This window comes from Fukomys damarensis, unplaced genomic scaffold, assembly GCF_012274545.1.
Source record: "Fukomys damarensis isolate Sample0158 unplaced genomic scaffold, DMR_v1.0_HiC HiC_scaffold_17, whole genome shotgun sequence".
In the NCBI taxonomy this organism is placed as follows: domain Eukaryota; kingdom Metazoa; phylum Chordata; class Mammalia; order Rodentia; family Bathyergidae; genus Fukomys; species Fukomys damarensis.
The window spans coordinates 42,608,758-42,622,690 of record NW_022900929.1 but is presented as its reverse complement, the minus strand read 5'-3'; positions in this window follow the sequence as shown (position 1 = coordinate 42,622,690).

Sequence of the window (13,933 nt, the reverse complement as noted above, 5' to 3'; positions counted from 1 at the left end):
GATAATATGCCTTGCTATAAGTCTTTTATGTATGTGAGTTATTAATTATTCAAATGTAACCATAAAGCAGAAAATCTTTAAGAAAAGTAATACAGAATGCCCTGTCCTTATATTTTCAAGTAATTCAGAATGCCCTTTCCATATATATATAGATTTCTTACTGCTTGCTACTTTGCTGCCTCCTGCCTTCAATGAACTCTGTGATGTCCCTCTTCCATGCTACCCCTGCCTTGGAGCCAAGTGACTGTGGACTGAAACGTCTAAACTGTAAGCCAAAATAAACCTTTCCTCCTTTAATTCTGAGTGTTGGATATTTTGTTTTAGCAACAAGGAAAGTAACTATAAAAAATTATGCTAGGCTCAGCAGTTGAGGGAAAACAGTGTTTTTGGAACTCAAAAAGAATGAAATCAAACTGGGAAAAGTACCGAGAGAAAAGATCCATTGAGGTATCCCAAGAAAATGCAACACCAGCAAAATACTAGAGTGCTTAAAGGTCAGCAAAAGGCATGCTGAAAGGTGACAGGCAAAGTAAATGAAGGGCTACAAAATAAATAATTTTGTGAGATTTAAGTTAGTACTCCCAAGTCCTTAGATTTAATATTCGGTCATTCATACAGATTTGTATTGCAAAAAAAGTTGATTATACAAATAGTGTAGCAGAGGAATTGCCAGGTACTCAGTGGCAGCAGGAAGGTCAGTCAAAAGGCTGTGAGTTTTGTGGGCACAGTGGCATGTGCCTGTAGTCCCAGCGTTCTGGAAAGCTGAGGTTGGAGCATCACAATTTTGAGCCCAGCCTGGGCACTTAGTGACTTAGCAAGACCCTGTCTCAAAAAAACTTTAAAAAGGACTAGGAACACATATCAGGGCAAAGGCCTTGGGTTCTATCCCCAGTGTCCCTGTCTCTCCAAAAGGTAAAAAGGCTATGATGGGGGGAGGTGGGTCACCGAAAGAGTGAACTCCTTTGGTTGAATCTCTAGCATCCTCATCAAAAAAGTGAAGATGACCCAGGCTACTAAGGATGAACACCTAAACTGAAGCAGAGGTACAGAATAAGGCAACAGAGGTTTAAGGTGGACATTGTAGGAGTAAGTGAATGCTTGATGTTCTAGTTATCTATTTTCATGCCAACAGGTTGCAGGATGCAAGATCAACATAGAAAATGTACAATATATGCACTGTACATGTATAAAATGTATTGTATAATGTATTTTGTTGTTGTTTGTTGTTGTTGTTTGTACTGGGCGTCGAACTTGGGTCTTTGCATTTGCAAGGCAGGCAGCAGAACCACTGAGCTAAATCCCCAGCTCTATACAGTGTGTTTATTGTACAATAAAAAGATGATTCCATTTTATAATAGCACCAAGAAGAATCAAGTACTTAGAAATAAATTTAACAAAAGTGCAAAACATCCTTTGAAAACTGACATTTTCAAAAGAAATTGAAAAACACATATAAGTAGACATTATGTTCGGTAGCTTAAGATAGTAATCATCCTAAAATTGGCCTGCAGATTCAATGTAACCCTATAAGAATCCCAGCAGACTTTGCAGAAAGTAATAAACGAATCCTAAAATTCTTACATTCTATAGTTTGGAGTTTACAGGAACCCCAAACTTACATGTTAAAGGTTTGGTCCCCAAGGTGATGCTATTCAGACATGGTGGAAATTTTGTCTTTTTTTTTTTTTTTTTTTTTTTTTTTTTTGTTAGGTACTAGGGGTCAAACACTGGTCCTCGCACTTGAGAGGCAGGTGCCGAAATCACTGATTTAAATCCCTGGCCCCATGCTGGAAACTTTAAGAGGTTGGGCCTAGTAGGAGTGTGGTCTTCAGGTCACTAGGGCTCAGCCTTGAGGGAGAATATAGGATCTCAATAGCTTTTTTTCTTTCACTCCCTGACTCATAATGAGATGAGCAGTTTTGTTCTGCCATTCACATCTACCATGATATGCTGCTTTGCTGTGGGCCGAAAGCAGTGGGTGGGGCTAACCAATCATGAACTGTAACCTCTGAAATGATTAGCCAAATAAACCCTTTTTCTTTGTGTTTCCTTTTCTCAGATATATTGTTGTAGTATTGAAAACTGAGTAGCATGATATGAAAATACAGGGGAATCAGAATAGCCAAAACAATCTTTATTTTGTTTGATTTTTTTTTTTTTTTTAGCCAAAGCAATCTTGAAAAAGAACACAGCTGGAGAACTCACACTTCCTGATTTCAAAACTTTCTAGAAAATTACAATTAAGACAATGTTGTATGTGACATAGGAACAAGGTAAGAATGCCCACCATCACAACTCCTCTTCAATATAGTTCTGAAAACATTAGCAAGACCAATTAGATGAGAAAAAAAAAAAGAATATCAATAGGAAAGGAAGAAGTTAAATTATCATTATTTGCCAATGATGTGATAGGCTAAGTAGAAGACCCCCACAAACTCCATCAGAAAACGCCTAGAATTAATAACCAAGTTCAGTAGCATAACAGGAAATAAAGTCAACACTCAAAAATCAGTGGAGCCTCTGCACACCAATAACAAACTGAGAAAGAAATTAGGGAAGCAGCACCTTTCACGCCTGTACCAAGAAAAATGAAATATGGGTCAATCTAAAAAAGAAAGTGAAAAACCTATACATTGAAAAGTACAGTACTCCGATAAAAGATCAAAGAGGATATTAAAAAATGTAAAGATATCCCTGTTCTTGAGTAGGAAGAACCAACACAGTGAAAATGGTATATGTCCAAAATTGTTATAGAGATTTAATGCAATCCCAATCAAATTGACAACAGCATACCTCAAACCTAGAGAAAACAGTCCTGAAATACATGTGGAACCAGAAGAGACCTAGAACAGCAAAAGCAATTCTGGACAAGGGCAAAGCAGGGGGCATCATAATCCCCAATTTGAAGTTATACTACAGAGCTACCATGATAAAAAATAATAGCATAGTAGTGAGAGGAAAAAACAGACCCAACAATCAATGGAACAAATGATACAAAAACAACACTAAGCCACCTTATCTTTGACAAAAGGCCAAACAGCTTCAGTGGAAGAAAGATTGCCTCTTTAATAAATGGTGCTGTGAAAACTGGCTTTCCACGTGTCAAAAATCTCTCTCCATGCACTAAACTTAAAATGGATCAAAGATGTAAATACGAAAACAAACAATCTGCTGAAAGAATAGGTAGAACTCTAGAAGACATAGGTGTAGGTGAAGACTTTATGAACACAACCCTGATCACACAGGAAATCTGCAAAGAATTAACAACTGGGATCACATCAAATTAGTGATGATGTAGCTCAGTGGTAGAGCAACTGCTGGATTCAACCCCCAACACCACAAAAACAAAAATCAGAAAACCCACAAGGAGATAGCACTTCACAATCACCAGTATGCTACCATCAAAGCACTGGCAAAGATGTGGAGAAATTGGAATCCTCATATATTGCTGAGGGGAATATACTGTAGCCACTTTAAAGCAGTGTGATAGTTTCTTAAATAGTTAAACAGGGCTACCATGATTTAACAATTCCATTCCCAGTATGCATCTGAGAGAATATCAAGAAATAAAAACATCTACACAAAAAGTATGTGAAGGTCCATCACAAGTGAAATCGTTTGGGTTGATTTGATTTAGACTTTACTGCTATACTGTTTCCTGTTTCAACACAGAAGTTTGGGAAATTATGAGACCTGGATTAATCAATTTTTCAAATGTATTGCTGCAAGTGGACTATTATACACATAAATATAGTGATTTAAAACTATATCTTTGTTGAACAAAGACCCTGTGACAAGTCCTTGCTGTGTGTAGGCCTTGTAGGCTCTATGAGGATCTTCACATAATTTTTTAAAAAGTGAAAATAACTGTTATAAAGCATGAGAGGGAGGGATGTGGTTGTATATTTGTTTTTTCTGTTTTTCTTTTTGGTGGGTACAGCAATACCAAATTCGTTCAGTAACTTTTAGGTTACAGCAGGTAGAATTCCTTTATCATTGTCTTCTAATCAGAATAAGTCTATTACTGATGTGGAAGAAACTGCTGTGTGCCTCTTATTTTATAGGTAGTGGGGAGTAGATAGACCTCCTCAGACAGAAAGGAATGAAAGCACTGGTGTCTATGGCAGAAACAAAAGGGCCCAATCTCCTTCAGCCTGGCCCAGAACTTGTTCAGATTTAATGACCTCAATTCACTGCTGCTAGTGACCTAACTAGCAACTTCCTGGCATCTTAATATGGCTTTAGTAAATTTAGAAAATATTTTGATGATTAAAAAAAAAACCTTTATAAACTGATTTCACAAACTGCTTTTGAGGCAAGAATAAAAGAATAAAAGAATTCTCTTCATCCTCTGTAACAGACAGCTGGAAGCATCTTTCTAATCTGAAAGATAATCGTATCTCAGCATTTTTTTTTAAATATCGGGGATCAAATTCAGGACCTTGCTCTGGCAAGGCAGGCGGTGGCACCACTGAGCTAAATCCCTGGCCCCTGAGTATAAATTTTTTAAATTATGACTTCCTAGTCCCTTCAGGTTCTTGGCTTTGCTTCTCTCTCTAGCCTCATACACACACGCACATGCACACGCACACACACACACCCCAAATCCCAGGCCCCTGAGTATAATTTTTTAAATTATGACTTCCTCGCCCCTTCAAGTTCTTGGCTTTGCTTCTCTCTCTAGTGTCACACACACAGACAGACACACACACACACACCCCAGGGTACTCTTCAGTCAGTTCATCTGACCTACCTACAATTTTGTTCCTAGCCTTCGAACTTACTGTTCCTTCTGCTGAGACTCTCTCTCTCTCTCCTCCAGTTCTTTTTTCTCTTCAACCCTCTTCCCACTTTCTCCCAAAACAATTCTCCCTTTAGGGAGAAGCTTTAAGATTTGAATCTTAGTTTATCCTTCTTTTCCCATTTTTGTGTTGAGTGCTCCTTTTTGTTCCTCAAGGGTGCCTTTTACCTCCCTCATCATGCTACAGTGTAATTGGCTGCATTTAATTCAATTCATGTTCATCTTAGTGGCCTCTTAGGTACAATAAGGATTTGTCTAACTTAATGTTGTATCTCTGGCTTCCAGCTCTGTGCAGCCTAAATAAATGTTCAATACACATTTGTTGAATAAATGAATAAACAAAAGAACAAAATCTATTGGGTGTTTATAGTAAACCAGAATATGCAGACAAGAACCAGGTGCCTGTTCCTACCAATCTTTTATCCTGCTTGGCTGTAGCCATTAACCAGCACCTGATTTTCTGTCAAGAAGAGATTCATTCAGTAACATAACTCTAACAATATCCTACCATGCTGTCCATGAGCATTATCTGTAAGCCCTCTGTAACTGCCATTGGGATTTGCTGCCTTGTTTATGGATCATTCATTGTTAGACTGCATTTTGTTGCAGAATAAATGTAAGGCACTTAATCCACGTATGCAGCACAGTATACTTTATAATTTCATTGCTTGATAGATATGTGCTGATAATTGTAAGGCATCCAGGGGACCTTAAGTAGCTTATCAGGATCTCTACCAGATCTGGCATGAAAGTCATTGTTCCTACTATATTGGTTGCATCCCTGGCCAGTTTGCAAGAGGAACCAGGGTAGGAAACACAATTCTATCATCAGCACCGTCCTCCACTATTTAGTGACTCACTTTACTGTTAATTTTTATTCTCACTTCATTTCTTTCCTTACTCATTTTAAGCCATAAGGTATCTAAGAAATGAAAGGTTGGTCTTATAAAGATTAGGGACCTTTGAGAAACACATTTGGTCTAGGGTAGAGAAATCTCTGTTGGAAATTCATTTGCTACAGTTTTTTCCTTATTTTTTTCTTTCTTTTTTTCTCTGTTTTGCTTTGTTTTTTGTTTTTAGTACTGAGGATTGAACCGAGGTCCTTGTGTGTGCTAGACAAGCACCCTACCACTGAGCTACATTTCCAGGCCTTTTTAAATTTTTTTATTTTAAGGCAAGGTCACACTAAGATGTCCAGGCTAGCTAGCCTCAATCTTACAATCCTCCTGCCTCAGTCTCCTGAGGAGCTGGGATTCCTGCTGTGGGCCACCATGCTTGGCTGAAGATTATCTGAAAAATTGTTCACATTCAGTTTAATATGTTGGACTATGGCCAAAGGAACTGAACAATACTGATTACTGTTATCATTTTTCCATCTGATAGTAAGACACATGCCTTCACACTGCAAGATTAACTTTTCATTATTTTTTTAGAAAAATATTCTGGTTTTGAGAGAAAAGTTTGACCTGGGATATAAAGTCTTCCAAGTCTTGGATTTCCATATGTTGTAACTGCTGTGTGGCCTGTAATATGACACAAGTGGCCATCTCAGGTCATTTTTTTTTTCTGTAAAATGGTCTCCCTATATGATTATAGAAGAGTTTATTTCTGAGTAAGTGATACAAACAAATGAAGGCTAGAACAGACTAGATAAAATTGCTTACTTGAAAATAGATACAGCATTTGATTGTAATGTACACAATGGAGACATTTGTGTTTTTCACCCACTTCTGGAATAAATAAATGGTCACATAAAGCTCATTAAATCAACCCTATTTCTAAGCCTGCATTAATCATAGCAAAGTCACGCTGAAGTCATCTTAGCAATTAGTCACCATAGTAATAATAGTGCTTCCATTTATTGTTTTCCATGTACCTGTGGCTACACCAACTGATTCATTTCTATTATCTTACTTAATCTTCATAATAACTATGACAAGGAAATACTTGCCTTCCTTTTCCACATGAAGAAACTGAGGCTTAGCAATGTGAAAACACTCAGCCATAATCCCACTGTTAGTGATTGGTACATCCAGGATTCAGATCCCAGTTTGACCACAAATCCTGTGTGCATGCTCTTAACCCCTACATGTTTTGAAGTGTTGAATCACACTGGACTTGTTAGTGTCCTGATATATGCACATATAATTTCTACTTTTTAATGACTAATAGCCACACTGAGAGCATTGTGCTTAAAAATAAGCTCAACTTTTATATTTAGTTTTCTATGTTTTAGTGCACCAATTATTATTTAATGCAAATGCTACTCTCCTGAAACAAGTCAAAATCTCACAACCTGAGGCACATCCGAATCACCTGAGCTTGTAAAAAGGAAGTGCCCAGGTCCCCATCCTAAACCCACTGAGTCAGAATATCTGTAGGGCAGAACCAGCCACCTGTTGTTCCACAGGATCCCCAGGTGATTCTGACACACACACACACACACACACACACACACATCAAGATCACTGAGCTCTATCTGGGAATTGTAGAGAATTTTTGTTTTATTTTATTTGAATTTTTTAGGAATGATAATCCTTGGGGGAAATTTGGAACAGGGTAAATTATAACTCACAAATTCCAAATTATCATCCTTTCTAAATTTATAGTATAATTGTCAATTGTGAAATCTGTAGTATGATCCATTGTAATGGAACTGCTTGTCATCTAATTTTCATTTTTTTCTGTTGAAAGATAATGTGTAAATGGTAACAGCTGATACTCTGATTCATATATGTTCATTATATTTCCCTTGGTATGTGAGAAATGATGGTTGCTTTTCCTGTAGCCACTATTAATAAAATTTCAAGTCATTGAAAACAACAGTTGTTCGGACTCCAAAGAATCTCAAAATGTCAGGATTAAAGTTACCATGTACAGCTGTGTGTTACTTCATTTCTCTTTTGCAGCATCGCCCCAAGTGGCTGTGTCCTCTTCCTGCTGATAGGTTGCCAGTCACTTGGCTTATTCTCTTTGATTTAGAAAGTTCTTATACTGAGGAGAAATCCATCTCTCCAGTCTTCCATACATGAGAGGCCTTTTTTCTAACCTCCTTATAACAATTTCTTACTCAAATCAGTTAAAACATTTGCTCAAGAAAGTGACTTCCTGCCAGGCATGGTGGCACTAGTATGTCATCACAGCTGCTCAGGAAGCTGAAGCAGGAGGATTACAAATTTGAGCCTACCCTGGGCAATTTAGTGATATTGGGGGGGGGGTTGAGACAGGGTCTCACTATGTAGTTGAGACTGACCTGGAACTCACTATGTAGTCCAGGCTGGTCTCAAACTGACAGCCATCCTCTTGCCTCAGCCTGAGTGCTGGGATTACAGGTGTGCACCACAACGCCTGGCCCAAGTGAGATCTTGTCACAAAATAAAAGGACTGGAGATGTAGCTCAACACTCCCTGGATTAAATCCCCAGTAACACACACACACACACACACACACACACACACACACGAAGGAAAGAAGGGAGGGAGGGAGGGAAGAGGGAAATGGAGGGGAGAAGGGATAGAGAGAGAACAAACTTGATTGCTGTTTTCTGGGAGTTGAAAAAAATCTCAGTTTGATGTAAGCTGTGCTTGTTTGATGGCCATGTTTTCTATGCAGTTGTACATATAATCATAGAACTTAGAGTTCTTGATTATAGAACTGAATTATGAACTAAATTCACGATTCATATTTTTCTTTATAAAGTTTAACAATCCCATATAAAGAAATGTGTTATGGAGTAATGATATATAGACAGCCCAATGACAGAAAAAGGAATGTGATTTTTTTTTTACTTTTTATTGAGTTTATTGGTACAATCGAGGTATACAATACAGTTACATTCATCATTGGGATTCTGTACCTTTACATAATAGGTCTTGATTCTCATTTTTTCCCCTTGTCCCTGCCCTCCCTTCACCCCCTCCTCCCCTCCCCATTTACAGACACTTTATTTCCATTTGTTCAGTTTCTCATATTTTTTTCTTCTACCTTATTACTTTTCCCCACCCTTCCCACTTTCCCTACACCTTTATCCCTTTACTTCCTATTTCACATTATGAATTATCTCATTAGGATCCTGTGTGCTATTATAGTTTTTCACACCAAAGAAACTATTCAGTATTTCAGTTAAAGAAATCTCTGTATGAACATTAAAAATAGGAAATCCTAAAATAAAACTAAAAAGGAAAGTAAAAGAAAAGGCAACGATGAAACATTAAAATAATCCTTAATTCTGGAGATGAAAATGGTCCCTGAACATATTTAAATTGCTTCTTGCTCTTATAGTCTTATTCTTTTTTTCATTATTTAGAGAATACTCTATTAGTTTCTGTAATCAAACCCATGTAGATAAGACCTTACATATTTAGTACGATGTGTTACCCCTGTATACATGGAAAAAAAATAAAAATGAAAAAAATTAACATTTCTAGACCAATATGGCTGTCCATTTCTGTACAATGCCAACTCAACACAGTAAATTGGAATGACTTTTTGCAAAATTGGCAGCACTGTTAAAGTTTCCCAAAATTCAATTTATATATAATATATATATATATTTATATAAAAAGACTAATAATAGGAGTATGTAATGCATCGATAGCAGCAACAGCTTTTCCATGTTCTGCAGTCATTTGAACAAAATTATAGACATTCAGCAAGGAATGTGATCTTATATTTGGTTAAAGTATTCTCAGCATTTTATTTAAATAAGTATCATTAGCATGATATAATATTAACTTTAGCAATGATTTAAAATTTTAAAATTTCTGTGAGTTGTTCAGAACCTTCTAGAATCTTGTGGTATTAATAAATCTCTTCTAAAGGGGAAATATACATCAGGTTTTAGTGGTTCATTTACTTCTTTGAAACTAAAAAGGAAAAGAACATTTGTGTCCTCTCCACGCAAGAGATTCTGGTTCTAACTCCTTTCTACTTGCATACACTTCCTTTTAACTAACCTTTCCCTCAGACGAGACCTTGACCTGGAACTCAAGATAGTGATAAATGTATCACTGAGTAGTAGCTCAGCTGATTTCCACCAGTGCTAACCTTCAAAGCTCAGATCCCGTTGAGGTAAATGCAGGAAGGATAGATTAGGTTAGTACTGGGAAGAAGCATTTCTTTCTGGTAAATCCGCTTTTCTATAGGTATCTTTCAGTGTAAAGTTCAAATATTAGTGAAAAAGCCAGGCAAGTATTAGTTGCTACAGACACCGTTTAGCCCAACCAGAGTGAGTCTATACTACATTAATTATAGATGGAAACATCATATATTAGTATAAAGGAGAATTTGCTGTTGAATTACAATTTAGGGTCAGTCAATCATAAATCCAGAAGACAGTCCCTTCTCCAGTACCTTTTTCCCTAGAGTAGAATGAGAAACCAGTGTTCTCTACTATTTCCCTTATCCTTTCAGAATTTTGTTCTGTCATGAACCTTCTTTTCCGAAATTATAGTAATCTCTCTTTTTCATGCTCAGCCAACCTATCCAAGGAATTTTTCTACCACCTCTTCTGCAGTTGGTTCTACCTAGTCTCCTGCCATCATTGATGATATCTTCAACATTCAAGTTAATTCTTCAGATGTGAAACAAAGTATAGAAAAGAAACGTGAGTCACTTGTATTGCGTTTATAAGAGAAGAATATGAATTTACACACAATAAATAAGAAATGGGGACTTATTAGCAATAAAGGAATGAATAACATTTGAACTGCAGTAGTACTTGTATTAAATTCTTATTTGAAAACTTATAGGCAAATAGTATTGTGCCATTAAACTTTCTAGAGTTAATATCGTACAAATTAGTAGATAAAGTATACCAACACTATTTTATAAATAGAAAGCAAGATCAATAATTGAAAAGTGTGACCAACTCAAAACAACACATGATTTCAAATAGTATCCCATCTAAAATTTGTAGGAATTGTAACTAGCTGCCTCTGCCTCTTTAATTCTGGGAGTAGCAATATGCCAACTATTGTGTGGGTGCCAGTCTTGTGGAATTTTGAATCAGTGTCCAGTACGCCAAGGTCAACTCATCCATTAAGCACAGTAAATACAGTATGTAGGCCCATTATACTTTCAGGGTCCCACAGAAATGTTTTCATTTGAGTAAGACTCAAGGCCGGAAGGAGACACAGCTTTTATATGGATGCATTGATGTGAACAGAGTGCATTATAAGGATGGGCAGGTGAAGCAGACAACATAGGGACTACACAGAGGGTTGGGGACATCCATGTGAAGCTGGAGCTTAGCTGCTGTCCTGTGTCTTGGGTTCTGTGACTGGTCTTGGAGCCATTCTGTTGGCTGAGGTCCTAATGATGTGTTGAACATTCCTGTACTGCAGTCTCAGGCCATCAGGGATCTGTCAACTGGAGCAGTAAGAGCCTCAAAGCACAAAAGACAGTATGACATAACTCCTTCCTCCTAAGAAGTTGCCTTCTTAGTCATTATTATTCAAATACAGTAATAATATTTAAATTTTAGCATGAACAAAGCACTTTAGCTGGAATATCCCAGGATATTTAGAATTGTATTTTTAATATCAAAGATGATTGTTTTCTCTTCCTGTTTTTAAATTATTTAGAGTAATTTCACACTTTCCCAATTTATTTTGCTTTTATTTGTCACAGAATTTGGTGAAAGAGATGAAAACTTAGAATCAAGTGAAGTTAAGTGAAATATTTTCACTGTGATTTTGTTTTGCAGACGTTGAGGCAAGTTGGAATGCTTTTTGAACTCCTGGGGAAACTGGATGACACACTCTATTTCAGAGGACTTCTATGGGGAGCTTCAGAAATACAAACCCAGGGACTAGTGGATGATAAGTATTTTAAAGGTATTAAGGAAATTGGCTACAGTTTACTTGAGTGAAAAAAATTAGCTAATCTACATGAAGTAAATCAGATTTGACAACTCAAAGGGTAAAAAAATCACTTAAAATAAATAGCAGGGTATTTGCTGATTATCATAGCTGATGTTTCCCAAGCATTTAATTAGTGTTACTTTTTTTAAAAAATTTACTTACATATAAAGAAGTAGCTAAAGCTGTGATTCTCATTACTTGGTAGTCATACTTCATAACCTACCATCTCTTCTATTTAACAGCTAGTCAATGTGTTAAAAATTGTTTGAGCAGCACTGTGACACCAAGAGAGGCTGACAAGCAGAATAAGTGAGACAAAGGGAAAGACTGAAATTACCTCCAAAGGTGCCACTTTAGGTGATCATAAACATCTAGATACAGAGAACTATTTTTTTCAGCTGATTCAAAATTTAAGAGTTCAAAATAATTCTATTACACATTTTTTAGTCATTTTAGCTTATTCCTTTATTTTTAAAAAGCTTTATATTCTAATTAGAAAACTTTTGCAAAAATTCAGAAACTGACACTTTTTTAAAATGAAGAAATGTTGCCTATAAACCTGAAAGTTAACCTCTGCTGGTATAATCCAGTATTAATAAAAATTCCAAAAGCATGGGCTTTGTTTCTATTCTTATCCTTGTTCTCCTCCTTGTGGCCATGATATGAAGAAGCTAAAGTCCAGGCAGCAATCAAGATAGAGAAGTGAAGATCTTGTTTGTGAAACTGAGCTCTTCTCACTTTAGCAAAGATCACGGTACTCACAGTAAATAAGTCTGCTTCAAATCTGTATGTGTCAGGGTCTTGGCAGAAAACAGACGGAACTCTTGAAAGGTGTGATTATAAATTATCACAATTGAAAGAGGTATCCTACTGATACTGCCCGCTAGCTAAGCGCAGCTGGAAGCCAGAAAGAAAGCAAACTTGAGTTTGTGCAGTCCTCAGATTGCCAGGCTACCAGGGTACAAAGCAAGGTGACGAATAGTAAGTACATCTGGTTGGATAAACATATTTCGTTTCTTTTATAAGACACGAGTCCAAGCGCAACAGTACAGAATACACCTTTTATACAGTGCAAAATTGAATAGCTGTGCAATCACTGTGGCCTACCTGGAAAAGAGCCTGAAAACATTATTTGTACTTTTCTGTTCACTAAAGGCATTAGGTACTTTGGTATAGGCCACATAGATAAGGGATGGAAGGGAAGCAGACGTGGGCGTAGAGAGCTCAGCTGGTGTTTGCAGTTGGTCTGCTTCCACCCTTTGTCTCACTGAGGAAGCCAACCTCCTGGCTCCTACCTGGGATATCAGGCACAACAATGATTATCCATTCATTAGTCGAACTTAGTGTGTGTCTAAGGTGCCAGAAAAGAGAGCTCACCAAAAATAAATGTGACAGCAAAAAGCTTGGAATGAAATTTTTATTTTAGTATATTTGTAATTTTTAAATTTTCAATTTTTTGCAAAACATTTATTGGTATCTTTTATATATACGTGTGTATATATAAATGATAATATTCATCATATGGAATTTATACCTGTACATGATATATCATGCTTGTTTTTCCCCATCCCCCCTTTGACCCTTTTTCCCTTATTTGTAAAAGCTTTGTTTCCATTTTTCCTTCTATCCCCTTTTTTTCTTGTCCCTTTTTTCCTATTCCCTTCCCTTCTCCTCCCTTGTTCCTCTTCTCATTTGAACATTTTCTTCCCACTTTCCAGTATCTATTATACATTTTGGTCCTTACTTCTACTTTTGGTTTCTCACAACAGAGAAACAATGTGGTATTTAAACATGTGTCCAATTTATCTCACTTAAGATTATGGTCTCAAGGTGCATCATTTAGCTAGAAGTGTCTCAAGCTTATCCTCCTTTATGGCAGAACAGTACTCCATTCTATAAAAAAAAAAAACAAAAAACACATCTTTATCATTCATTAGTTAATGGGAATTTGGGCTGTTTCCAAGATTCAGCTATTATAAATTGTTCTTCTATAAACATGGTTGTGCATATATTGCTCTGGTATGATGCTTTTAATTCTTTTGAGAAGATACTAAGAAGAGGGATAGCTGGGCCAAATGGAAGCTCTCATTTTAGTTTTTTGAGGAATCTCCGCACTAATTTCCATAGGGTTGCACCAGTCTACACTCCCATCAACAGCGGAGAAGGGTTCCTTCTTCCACACAGCCCATCATCATTTGTTATGGTTGACTTCATAATTACAGCCTTTCTTTCTGGAGTGAGATGGAATTTCAGTGTTGTTTTAATTTGC